Raw genomic sequence first — 12148 nt, 5'->3', positions numbered from 1 at the left:
ATTGTTACGATTTTGTCAAAATTTTCTACGTTTATTTTTGACGTTATCACTATTTTCTAACGTTACGCGTAATTTCGGATCTAATTTTTTATTTGTATCAGACTGCCGCGAAAATTTGAAAACAGTTTTTGACCCAGTTTTTCTGCAGCCCTTTACCTCTAGAGTGCAACGTCGTGGCCAATACAAAAACCTACCTCAAAGGAAACGTGCGCTGATTTCAGAAGATCTATCGTTACTATCCGTGAATGTGATACTGACTTTCAACAATCATTGTTCCGAGGATTTTTCACAAAACTGTTGACTTTGCGTACCTACAAAGCAGCGTTAACATACAGCAAAAGTATACAATCTGCTACAAAATTTGATTGGTCCTTGCTATCATAATTAAGTTGTGGGAGATTTACTCACTACTGCATTAGAGCCTCCGAGTTCTTGACAAATGGGGAGCTCTCAATTTTACTTCAGTACATAACTGCAATTATACAGTCTTCTGTTACAACTGTTCTAAAAACTAACTTCGAAAAGAAAAAAATCATTTAATTTCAAATCTGTCTGCGAGAACCAGAAACAACATAACTATCCGAGCAATAAATCTACTGACAAAATATTTGTACCAGTTCTCTTATGTATCTTAGAGACAGTCAGTGGTGTTCTCACTTTCAGTACTTTAGTTTCAACGACGGACACAGCCAACGAAATTTTTTGAATGGTAACAACATCATGCTCCTACACTTCTAAGTGGTATGATACGTCACTGTCGTTTTTAATTTTAAAGTCTGCTGCATTTTAGCAAAGTACGTCTAGATAAACATTTGCTAGGTTTTAATATATTTACTTCAAAAGGCTATACACTCCATAAATTCCGCGCACTGGTTATTACAAAATGAAAGAATATTTTAATGCAACCAGCAATAGCCAGTACTTGTTATCATTTCTTTCTTTCCGACTAAACACCTCACAGCGGTACTGCAAAGAACGGAATATTACTCACTTTCACTTTATTTTCATTTATTATTGGGTTTCTCAAGCCGGTAACAAAGAACAGGGAAAAAAAGGACGTTTCTAACGTCATATCGCTAGTGGAAAATCCGGCGAAGCTGTGTCGACGCGTGAGGACTAGTTCCTCGTTTCTGCGTAGTGTTTTCGGGTGATGCAAGAAGCGCGGCCCCACCGCATGATCTTTCCACAGAAGTAGTGCGTCTGCTGTCCTAAGAGCGGGTTGCTATTGGCAGCGCGTGACGGCAAACGCAACTCCAAGTCCCCCCTTTCAGTCGGGTCGTCATTTGAACGCAGTTTGCACTTCCCCTGTGTTTTGGTTGTGTTGGCGTCTGTGCCAGGAAATATGCACAATACAGCAGCTGGCAGCTTAATATATCTCCTAATTCTAACCACGAAAGATGGAGAAACAATCTGGAGAGGACTGCGTCAGAACAAGTACAATGCAGAAGAGGTTCGTGCACCCTAGTACCGCTCAAAATGTCGATTTCCCCCTCAGTCAGCAAAAGAAGTAATCAACAGTTAGCAAAGGAAGTAATCAAGGAACATTAGTCGAAAATTATGTATCAGTCCGTCAGCTGCTATAAATACAGGGTGACAATTATTGAACTACATGAAATAAAATCGTAATAACATCTGAACTGTTTGCGTTAGGACGTTCAAACTGCACGTTTGGTCGTGGGGCATGATGGGAATTAGTATGCGCATGCTCATTGTTGTCGGCCATTTGCACGTGGAAATATCAGGGTATAGCGCTGGTGAAAGCCTACTATGCGAGCAATAACTTCGGTCAAAGGAAATCTACGACCGAAAATTTGGAAATTTGTGGTAAAGTCTTATGGGACGAAACTGCCGAGGTCATTGGTCCCTAAGCCTACACACTACTTGTTGTTGTTGTTGTGGTCTTCAGTCCTGAGACTGGTTTGATGCAGCTCTCCATGCTACTCTATCCTGTGCAAGCTTTTTCATCTCCCAGTACCTACTGCAACCTACATCCTTCTGAATCTGCTTAGTGTATTCATCTCTTGGTCTCCCTCTACGATTTTTACCCTCCACGCTGCCCTCTAATACTAAATTGGTGATCCCTTGATGCCTCAGAACATGTCCTACCAACCGATCCCTTCTTCTGGTCAAGTTGTGCCACAAACTTCTCTTCTCCCCAATCCTATTCAATACTTCCTCATTAGTTATGTGATCTACCCATCTAATCTTCAGCATTCTTCTGTAGCACCACATTTCGAAAGCTTCTATTCTCTACTTGTCCAAACTATTTATCGTCCATGTTTCACTTCCATACATGGCTACACTCCATACGAATACTTTCAGAAATGACTTCCTGACACTTAAATCAATACTGGATGTTAACAAATTTCTCTTCTTCAGAAACGCTTTCCTTGCCATTGCCAGCCTACATTTTATATCCTCTCTACTTCGACCATCATCAGTTATTTTGCTCCCCAAATAGCAAAACTCCTTTACTACTTTAAGTGCCTCATTTCCTAATCTAATTCCCTCAGCATCACCCGACTTAATTAGACTACATTCCATTATCCTTGTTTTGCTTTTGTTGATGTTCATCTTATATCCTCCTTTCAAGACACTGTCCATTCCATTCAACTGCTCTTCCAAGTCCTTTGCTGTCTCTGACAGAATTACAATGTCATCGGCGAACCTCAAAGTTTTTATTTCTTCTCCATGGATTTTAATACCTACTCCGAATTTTTCTTTTGTTTCCTTTACTGCTTGCTCAATATACAGATTGAACAACATCGGGGAGAGGCTACAACCCTGTCTTACTCCCTTCCCAACCACTGCTTCCCTTTCATGTCCCTCGACTCTTATAACTGCCATCTGGTTTCTGTACAAATTGTAAATAGCCTTTCGCTCCCTGTATTTTACCCCTGCCACCTTTAGAATTTGAAAGAGAGTATTCCAGTCAACATTGTCAAAAGCTTTCTCTAAGTCTACAAATGCTAGAAACGTACGTTTGCCTTTCCTTAATCTTTCTTCTAAGATAAGTCGTAAGGTCAGTATTGCCTCACGTGTTCCAGTGTTTCTACGGAATCCAAACTGATCTTCCCCGAGGTTGGCTTCTACTAGTTTTTCCATTCGTCTGTAAAGAATTCGTGTTAGTATTTTGCAGCTGTGACTTATTAAGCTGATAGTTCGGTAATTTTCACATCTGTCAACACCTGCTTTCTTTGGGATTGGTATTATTATATTCTTCTTGAAGTCTGAGGGTATTTCGCCTGTTTCATACATCTTGCTCACCAGATGGTAGAGTTTTGTCAGGACTGGCTCTCCCACGGCCGTCAGTAGTTCCAATGGAATATTGTCTACTCCGGGGGCCTTGTTTCGACTCAGGTCTTTCAGTGCTCTGTCAAACTCTTCACGCATTATCGTATCTCCCATTTCATCTTCATCTACATCCTCTTCCATTTCCATAATATTGTCCTCAAGTACATCGCCCTTGTATAGAACTTCTATATACTCCTTCCACCTTTCTGCTTTCCCTTCTTTGCTTAGAACTGGGTTTCCATCTGAGCTCTTGATATTCATACAAGTCGTTCTCTTATCTCCAAAGGTCTCTTTAATTTTCCTGTAAGCGGTATCTATCTTACCCCTAGTGAGATAGGCCTCTACATCCTTACATTTGTCCTCTAGCCATCCCTGCTTAGCCATTTTGCACTTCCTGTCGATCTCATTTTTGAGACGTTTGTATTCCTTTTTGTCTGTTTCACTTACTGCATTTTTATATTTTCTCCTGTCATCAATTAAATTCAATATTTCTTCTGTTACCTAAGGATTTCTACTAGCCCTCGTCTTTTTACCTACTTGATCCTCTGCTGCCTTCACTACTTCATCCCTCAAAGCTACCCATTCTTCTTCTACTGTATTTATTTCCCCCATTCCTGTCAATTGCTCCCTTATGCTCTCCCTGAATCTCTGTACAACCTCTGGTTCTTTTAGTTTATCCAGGTCCCATCTCCTTAAATTCCCACCTTTTTGCAGTTTCTTCAGTTTTAATCTACAGGTCATAACCAATAGATTGTGGTCAGAGTCGACATCTGCCCCTGGAAATGTCTTACAATTTAAAACCTGGTTCCTAAATCTCTGTCTTACCATTATATAATCTATCTGATACCTTTTAGTATCTCCAGGGTTCTTCCATGTATACAACCTTCTGTCATGATTCTTAAACCAAGTGTTAGTTATGATTATGTTGTGCTCTGTGCAAAATTCTACCAGGCGGCTTCCTCTTTCATTTCTGTCCCCCAATCCATATTCACCTACTATGTTTCCTTCTCTCCCTTTTCCTACACTCGAATTCCAGTCACCCATGACTATTAAATTTTCGTCTCCCTTCACAATCTGAATAATTTCTTTTATTTCATCATACATTTCTTCAATTTCTTCGTCATCTGCAGAGCTAGTTGGCATATAAACTTGTACTACTGTAGTAGGTGTGGGCTTCGTATCTATCTTGGCCACAATAATGCGTTCACTATGCTGTTTGTAATAGCTTACCCGCATTCCTATTTTCCTATTCATTATTAAACCTACTCCTGCATTTCCCCTATTTGATTTTGTGTTTATAACCCTGTAGTCACCTGACCAGAAGTCTTGTTCCTCCTGCCACCGAACTTCACTAATTCCCACTATATCTAACTTCAACCTATCCATTTCCCTTTTTAAATTTTCTAACCTACACACTACTTAATCTAACTTAAACTAACTTACGCTACGGACAATATACACACCCATGCCCTAGGGAGGACTCGAACCTCCGACGGGGGAAGCCTCACGGACCGTGACAACGCACCTTAGACCTCGCGGCTACCACGAACGGCTATTTGCGACCGACTTTAAGCTGAAGACAAACGGTCCAAGTGTCCCAACAATCAAGAATTTGATTCGCAACTTTGAGAGAACGGGTGGTGTTCGTAATAACAGCGCTGGCAACGTCGCCTGAAAACATCGAAAAGACACGCGCTCTGTTCCAAACCAGCACTAGAAAACTGATCAGACGAGCTGCACAACACATGAGAATCAACCGGCAGACACTGCAACAAACTGTTGTTGAATACCTGCATATCTTCCCACACAAATTTCAAAGCCATCAGCTATTAAACCCCAGGGCCATGGAACAGTACTTGTGTTTCGCCAACACTATTGTCCACATAATTGACGAACAGAACTTCGATGTGAATATGGTTGTTTTAGCGACGAAGCCCACTTTCATTTCTATGGGTTCGTCAATAAGCAAAATGTCGCATTTGGGGACTGAAAATCCGCATTTCGTGATCGAGAAGTCTCTTCATCCTCAACGGGTGACTGTGTGGTGTGCAGTGTCCAGTACGGAATAATCGATGGAATATTCCTTAATGGCACGGTGAGTACCAAACGGTACATGAAGGTATTACCAGATGATTTTATCCCCATTATCCAAAGTGACCCTGATTTCGACAAGATGTGGTTCATGCAAGACGGTGCTCGACCTCATCGAAGCCCGAGAGTGTCTGATGTCCTGGAGGAGCGCTTTGGGGACCGCATTCTGGCTCTGGGGTACCCAGGGGCCACTGGCATGAGCCTCGATTTGCCGCCATATTCTCCGGATCTGAACACGTACGACTCCTTTTGTGGGGCTATATTAAAGCCAAGGTGTACAGCAATAACGCCAAAACCATTGTTGAACTGGGAACAGTCATTCAGGAGGTCATCGACAACATCGACGTTCCGACACTTCAGTGAGTCACGCAGAATCTCGCTATTCGTCTGCGCCACATCATCGCCAATGACGGCAGGCATGACGAACATGTCACACAACCCAAATACGAATATCTGCAGTGACGATAACGTATTGAATAAAGTATGTGCATGCCGTAGTTTGAAACTAATTTACATTTTTTTTCATGTAGTTCAATAATTGTCATCATGTATGTTTGTAGGGTTCTGTGCCTTAATCTACAACAACGGAACTCTTATAGAATTGTTCTGTTGTCAGCATGTCTGCCTGTTTGTCCAGCTGTCCGACTGTTAATAACACTTTCTCTCTGGAGTGGATTGACGTATCAAGTTAAAATTTATGTCGCATATTAAGGTGTAAGGTCCCATGGCGGCGTAAAAAATTTTAGCTTCTAATTCACTTCAGTCAAAAGGTACGGCCATTTATTTCACACATTTTGATACTCGAAAACTTTGTCATCAAAACCTACTGGGTGCTGCCAGTTGACCTAGAATCATGAAATTTGGCAAGAAGCAATGTTTCACAGTACAAGTAAAGGAGAAATACGAAAATTGTTAATTTGTAATTATATAACGCGTTAAAATATTTTTTGTCATTTTTTTGTCCGTCTTTCTGTTTGTCTGTCCGCCTGTTAAGACCTTTTTCTCCGGTACACTTTGGCATATCAAGTTCACATGTATGTCACATAGTAAGATCTATGATCCCTTGGCGTTATACAATTGTAAACTAAGTCAATGCAATCAAAAGACACGGCCATTTATGTGACATATTTTGATACCTTAAAACTCACATATCAATACCTATAGGATGCTTCCCATTATCTTAAAATCATGAAATTTGGCAGTAAGCAAGGTTTCAAAGTCCAAGTAAAGTAAAAAATCTGAAACTTCTAGATTTGTAATTATATCACTCCCAAAAAAAAAAAAAAAAATCTTTTGCCATTTGAACATGCGTTGCATTCATCATCCATCAAAAGCTTAACAGATAACATTACTGCATGCAAACATATAATGTCAATTGCAATCATATTTTATTAAGTAAGTAATTTTTCTTTATTAAATCTTCTCGCTCTACATATATAAACTGACTGCCCTGCTCGTTTCTTTTCGTATGTCCGGGCTGGTCTGAGGAACTACTGTAGAGAGTCTGATACGGTCTTGGAATTTCCGGGCCCAATACGTCGCTAGTATCGATATCGATAACAGGCAAAAATCGTTGAGATTCTCGAGTCCCAGGATGGATGAACTATACAGACGTTTTGTACAGAACCTTAATTGCGCGAGTTCTGCTAGCACTTGGCCAATTATTTTTTTATTGCTACCAGCTACAGTTGTTGCTAATCATTAGGCATCTGATTACAGACATCAAACTTTTGTAGAAATATGACATACCAGTTGATGTGCTGGCGCTTTCAGTAGCATAAACAGTGAGCAAGGAATTAATCAGCGCGGACTTCGATTTTATTGCATCCTTTGCCTAGTTGTGCACGGTTATTCACAAGTAACTCCGCGGTTTCAGAAGAGGATTAGGCGAAAACTACAAGAAGTACGGAAAAAAGGCACATATTATTGGAAAGACCATTTCTCTAGTTTTCGATTCGTAAAATGCGCTGTGTCATAGTTGCAGTAGGGGATGGGGACGGGAGGGGGGTAGGAGAGCCAGAACGAATAAACAAATTATCCGCTCCGTATTTTTTGCCTCGAATTAGTTCGCGCCTACAGATAGGCAACCCAATTAACAAGTTTGCAAAGTGGGCCGCTGTCACGACGTCGCGGGCAATTTTCGTCAGCGACTTCAGTGAGTTACAAGCACGTTTTGACGCTTGTTGCTCCACAAACAGTAACTACATTGACCCCTTGTGAGTTAAAAACTTGCATAGGTGCTCCACCCACCGGTCTGTGTCTTTTCTCTGTATGTTTCTGAGTTTTAGTGCACACATCTTCTGAAATGCTGGAGGCACTTATGAATAACCCTGTACGATGGCGGTTAAGTGCTTATATGCATGAATGCCAGGTTTATCATAGAGGGACCAGAATAAGGTGCTTTGTTGCGCTGAAATCGGTAACAAATAAGGCAAGATTGTTAAATACATCTGAAGGATTCATTCTCATCGACAGAATCCACGCATATATATACGAGGGGCGTTCAGAAAGTAAGCTCCGATCGGTCGCGAAATGGAAACGACTATGAAAATCCGATAAAGCTTTGCACAAATGTGTTGGGTAGTGTCTCTAGTATAACCCCAGTTAGCATCACGTCGCTCTTCGCATTTCTGAGGTCGCAGTGAGTGCGTAAAGCTGTCTAGAAAATAGTGTCTGCCGCCAAGTACGAGGGCCTGGTGAGAAATTTCGCCTGAAGCTATGCAGCTAACATTACATAACAGTCGTGCTGTTTCTTCTTCAAGACAATTCTCAGCCGCATTCTGCAGGGGCAATGAAGATGCTCCTGCATCGTTTTCAAATGGAAATGTTAGATTACCCACAATACAGTCCGCAATTGTCTCCCCCTGAGTTTCATCTCTGGTCACATGAACCGCTGTCTTTGAAGACAACATTTTGACACAGACAACGAGGTGTAGGCCAGCGTGGAGAATTGGCGGAAAGCACTGGCGGCTGCCTTCTATGATGAGGCTATTGAAAAGTTGGTACAACGCTATGACAAAAGTCTAAGTCAGAACGGCGACTACGTAGAGCAGTAGCTGAAAGGTGTAGCTAATTGTTAGAAGTAAAACATTTCTGATGTTCACTGTGGTTTCAATTTGGCAATCAATCGGAGCTTACTTTCTGAACAGGCCTCGTATATATATATATATATATATATATATATATATATATATATATATATATATACGTGGATTCTATCGATGAGAATGAATCCTTCAGATGTATTAAAAAATCTTGACTTATTTGTTACCGATTTCAGCGCAACAAAGCATATATATATATATATATATATATATATATATATATATATATATATATATGTGTGTGTGTGTGTGTGTGTGTGTATGTGTGTGTGTGTGTGTGTGTGTGTGTGTGTGCGTTTGTGCGTCCGATCATAGTTGAGGAGATATGACGTCATAAACAATGAGATGCACAAAACCTCCCGCATCATGCATGACGTTTAAATTTATTACTTATGTGCTATTAAGTCTATTCGCAACAAATATCGCATACAGTATCCACATACGCTGCTAAATGCATGTACGAAATTATATCACGGTACGGGACATTCTTCATGAGATATAACGTCATAAACCCAGAGATGCGTGAAAAAATGCCTCGTCATGCATTACGTTTTAATCCAATCATTCTTTAGGCTACTATACATTCCTGCAATCGAGTCAGCTTGAGGAATTTTTGACACCTGGCAGCGCTTTTGAGAGCTTTCCAGTGCGAAGCATAAACGGCTGTAGGCGAACAATAGCCGTCTACAGCGCTGTGAAGAAGCGTTGCCATAGAGACGTTTACAAAATCTTGCTGCAGACACGCGAAGCAGCTGTATTTATTTATGTGTAAATGATGCATACTTCTTTGTACGACCGTTTCATAATTTCAAAGGTATTTTCACAAATATTCGGAAATGAAATGTTTTAGGTATTACGAGGCTAAGTAAGATCTGATGGGGCGCGAAATGGAAACCACAGTTAGAACCCTAGGAACCTTTGCACAGATGTGTTGGGCAATGCCTCCAGTATGCCTGTCGTCCCCTCTTTTTAGTTCTGAGCGCACAGTGAGCACGTAATGATCGCCAGATAGTGTCTCTCGCTAAGTATGAGGGCATTAAGACAGATTTCGCTTGATGTCTTTCAGCCCACATACATGTAGCATAATTGTCATGCATTTCATTCTTCATGATAATTCTCCGCCGCACTCTGCAGGAGCAATGAAGATTCTCCTTCACTATTTTCGATGGAAGTGTTTTATCTACACCAATACAGCCCGCAGTTGACTCTTTGGGTTTCAACTCTGTTCATATGAACCGCTGTCTGACAGCATTCTCGCACACACAACGAGCTGTAGAGCAGCCTAGAGGATTGGCGGAAAGCACAGGCGGCGGCCTTCTACGACCAGGGTACTGGAAACCTGGTACAACGCTGCGACAAATGTGTTAAGTCGGAGCGACGACAGATCTAGGTGGTGCAGTGGTTAGCACACTGGACTGGCTTTCAGGAGGACGGCGGTTCAAACCCGCGTACGGCCGTCAAGATTTAGGTTTTCCGTGATTTCCCTAAATAGCTCCAGGTAAATGCCGGGATGGATCCTTCGGAAGTGCAAGGCAGACTGCCTACCTCATTCTTGACACAATCAGAGTTTGTGCTCCGTCTCTAATGACCTCGATATTGACGGGACGTTAAACCCAATCTTACTTCTTTTTCAGAGCGGGGAATATGTAGAGAAGTGGCTGGAAGGTGTAGCTAACTCTTTCAAATGAAACATTTTTTGATTTTCACAGTGGTTTCCATTTTGCGGCCGATCGGATCTTACTTTCCCGTACACAACAAACACAGTTCGTTTTTTGTTTCCGTTTCTAATAGAAAACTGCCAAAATCAAAACCCGGGCAATCCGGGGTTTGCCGCCCGCTGGTGGCCGAGCGGTTCTAGGCGCTTCAGTCTGGAGCCGCGCGACCGCTACGGTCCCAAGTTCGAATCCTGCCTCGGGCATGGATGTGTGTGATGTCCTTAGGTTAGTTAGGTTTAAGTAGTTCTAAGTTCTAGGGGACTGATGACCTGAGATGTTAAGTCCCATAGTGCTCAGAGCCATTTGAACCATTTTTTGAATGCCGGGTTTGTCAGCTGGTAATTAACTAAACCCGTGTCCGCTGGTAACTAACTAAACCCGTGGGCTTACTTTCTTGGAAACATCATCCTACTTTGACAAGAAGGTAGGTTTGTGAAGTTCTAGGGAAAGATATTCAAATATATCATTTCTGTGTTCATCTGGCCATTTATCTACATCTACATCTACATTTATACTCAGCAAGCCACCCTATGTTGTGTGGCGGAGGGCACTTTAGTTGCCACTGTCATTACCTCCCTTTCCTGTTCCACTCGGGTATGGTTCGCGGGAAGAACGACTGCCGGAAAGCCTCCGTGCGCGCTCGAATTTCTTTAATTTTACATTCGTGATCTCCTCGGGAGGTATACGTAGGGAGAAGCAATATATTCGATACCTCATCCAGAAACGCACCCTCTCGAAACCTGGACACCAAGCTACACCGCGATGCAGAGCGCCTCTCTTGCAGAGTCTGCCACTTGAGTTTGCTTAACATCTCCGTAACGCCATCACGCTTACCAAATAACCCTGTGACGAAACGCGCCGCTCTTCTTTGGATCTTCTCTATCCCCTCTGTCAACCAGACCTGGTACGGATCCCACACTGACGAGCAATACTCAAGTATAGGTCGAACGAGTGTTTTGAAAGCCACCTCCTTTGTTGATGGACTACATTTTCTAAGGACTCTCCCAATGAATCTCAACCTGTCACCCGCCTTACCAACAATTAATTTTATATGATCATTCCACTTCAAATCGTTCCGTATGCATACTCCCAGATATTTTACAGAAGTAACTGCTACCAGAGTTTGTTCCGCTATCATATAATCACACGATAAAGGATCCTTCTTTCTATGTGTTCGCAATACATTACATTTGTCTATGTTAAGGGTCAGTTGCTACTCCCTGCACCAAGTGCCTATCCGCTTCAGATCTTCCTGCATTTCGCTGCAATTTTCTGTATACTACAGCATCTTCTGCGAAAAGCCGCATGGAACTTCCGACACTATCTACTAGGTCATTTATACATATTGTGAAAAGCAGTGGTCCCATAACACTCCCCTGTGGCACGTCAGAGGTTACTTTAACGTCTGTAGGCGTCTGTCCATTGAGAACATCATGCTGTGTTCTGTCTGCTAAATACTCTACAATCCAGCCACACAGCTGGTCTGATATTCCGTAGGCTCTTACTTTGTTTATCAGGCGACAGTGTGGAACTGTATCGTACACCTTCCGGAAGTCAAGGAAAATGGCATCTACCTGGGAGCCTGTATCTAATATTTTCTGGGTCTCACGAACAAATAAAGCGAGATGAGTCTCACACGATCGCTGTTTCCGGAATCCATGTTGATTCCTACAGAGTAGATTCTGGGTTTCCAGAAATGACATGATACGCGAGCAAAAAACAAGTTCTAAAATTCTGCAACAGATCGATGTCAGAAAAAAATGGTTCAAATGGCTCTGAGCACTATGGGACTTAACATCTGTGGTCATCAGTCCCCTAGAACTTAGAACTACTTAAACCTAACTAACCTAAGGACATCACACACATTCATGCCCGAGGCAGGATTCGAACCTGCGACCGTAGCAGTCGCGCGGTTCCGGACTGAGCGCCTAGAACCGCGAGACC

The 12148-nt window shown here is 42.1% G+C and overlaps 1 protein-coding gene across 2 annotated transcripts in view; it reads right to left on the bottom strand.

The window, feature by feature from the left end:
• The window catches only part of LOC126458600 (ankyrin repeat and fibronectin type-III domain-containing protein 1), a 688593-nt gene that overhangs the window by 212335 nt on the left and 464110 nt on the right, over positions 1-12148 (bottom strand). The window lies entirely within an intron of this gene.

This window comes from Schistocerca serialis, chromosome 2 (genome assembly GCF_023864345.2).
Source record: "Schistocerca serialis cubense isolate TAMUIC-IGC-003099 chromosome 2, iqSchSeri2.2, whole genome shotgun sequence".
Classification (NCBI taxonomy): Eukaryota; Metazoa; Arthropoda; class Insecta; order Orthoptera; family Acrididae; genus Schistocerca; species Schistocerca serialis.
This window is presented reverse-complemented; position numbering and strand designations above follow the sequence as displayed.